This window comes from Schistocerca serialis, chromosome 2 (genome assembly GCF_023864345.2).
Source record: "Schistocerca serialis cubense isolate TAMUIC-IGC-003099 chromosome 2, iqSchSeri2.2, whole genome shotgun sequence".
Classification (NCBI taxonomy): Eukaryota; Metazoa; Arthropoda; class Insecta; order Orthoptera; family Acrididae; genus Schistocerca; species Schistocerca serialis.
The window spans coordinates 133947045-133949186 of NC_064639.1; positions in this window are offsets into that span (position 1 = coordinate 133947045).

Genomic DNA, 2142 nt, shown 5'->3' on the forward strand with positions numbered 1-2142 from the left:
CATTGCTTTTTTGTCATATCACTCTTAGCTTTCGTACATAGTTGTCTTTGCTCTTCCCAGCTACACTCCAGCTTCCTGTCTTTCTTCACCCCCTCTCCTCCACTTTCCATCATCACCATCATCATCTCCCCCCCCCCCCCCTCTCTCTCTCTCTCTCTCACACACACACACACACACACACACACACACACAGAGCGAGAGAGAGAGAGAGAGAGAGTGAGTGTGTAAAAGGGGGGGGGGCTAGAAACGACAAAGTGTTCAACATATTTACACTGGAAAACAAATTAGTTCCAGTTTTGGCCACCAGGTAAAAATCTGGTGCCGTATACTGGATGATCGTGTGACATCCATGTTGTCATTTGACGAGCCATAATATGAGTCAACAGTATAGCTGCCAAGAAGAGAGACCGTGCGCTGTTAGTGAAAATGTATTATGTGAACGGCAACAGTTACTGTACTGCGAGGAGAGAGTATCACTGACTGAAAGGTCTGAGGAGAGGCCCAATGTAATTAAATGGTTTAAAAAATATGGTAATGAAATTCGAAAATGCTTGTGAGCTTGGGACGGCACCTGCAAGAGGAAGGTGTCCTATCCCAGTGGAAGTTATTAATGAGGTTGCTGTTGTAAACAATTGTGCAGCACGTGCTGAGGGTTGTTCAGTACTCGTGCAGTGCCACAAGAATTTTCCATCCCATGGTCAGTAGTTTGGAAAGTTTTATGGTCTAATTTACTCTGGTACCCATACAGGATCCAGGTGGGGCAGCAACTGAAACCTCATGATCCACAGCAAGTATTTGCTCTTCGGTTTCTGGCATGGATAGAAGTTGATGAAATGTGGCTGGGCAATATTCTGTGGAGCGATGAGGCACATTTTACACTACAGGGTGCAGTGAATAGACAGAACTGCTGACTTTAGGGTACTGTAAAACCACATATTGTCCACAAAGAGCCATTGCACTCGTCGTACGTGACTGTGATGTAGATTCACAAACACAACTATTCTTGGCCCTTTCCTCTTTGAAGAGAATACACCCAGGGGGTGTGTCAGGTGTACCATGACATCTGCATGTTATTGGTACCTCCTTGTACAGCATGTAATTTCTGCTTTGGAAGAGCACAACTATGTGGAAACCACTGTTTTTGTGCAAGATGGGGCTACAGCTCATGTTGCTTGCCCAGTGAAAGATCTTCTTAATGCAATCATCTGCGATCGTTTTATCTCCAGAGGTTTTCCAGATGCATGGCCTGTAAGATCACCTGATCTGAATCCATCTGACTTGTGGCTTTGGGGATTTCTAAAAACAAAAAAACAAAAAACATGTTTACTGGGGACACATTCGGTCTCTACCTGATCTTAACGGCCAGTATACAGAAACACGTTGCTCAGATTCCTCTGGAACTGCTGCGAGTAACTTGATCATGTCGTTCTGTGGAAGCATTATCTAGTCATTGTTTCCAGTGCTCATACTGATCAAACACTGTAAGTGGTGGTTAACAATAAAATCAATATAGTGTTTTCTCACTTGTTTGACCTTTTCTGCCTATTCCTAATCCATAACATATGGAAACATTTCTGTACGTCTTTCATTTATTCACAACGCCAGGTTTACACCTGGTGGCCAAAACTGTATCTAATTTTGTATAGCATAAATAGGTTCTACGTTAACTTTTTAGCATATCTATCAATTTTCACTGCCATACAATAATTACAGCCCACACTAGACCTCTTTGAGTAGCTACACTTTAATTATAATCATCTAGTACTGCACCCTTTCATTGTTAAGAGAAAACACACTTCTACTGCCAGAAGAGTAAGTGCGGTACCTATCTCTTCAAACACCTCAGGTGTAGCCTCATAATTTCATTAACACACATGTGATTAATTTTTAATATATACATGAATGTCTGAATTGCCTTTGGATGTGATTAATTTTTAGTATATACATGAATGTCTGAATTGCCTTTGGATTCAGTGCCCCTTTTTAATTCTTTGTTTACAAAAATACTAGGACAACAGAAAACATTTATAAAAGTAATGTGTTGGACAGACTGTTAAGTGAGAAAGGCATGTTTAGCTGCTTGTGTGGTGTTCACGTGATAAGAGTGTGACATGCAGGTGGAGAGACGGTGCTAAAGAGATG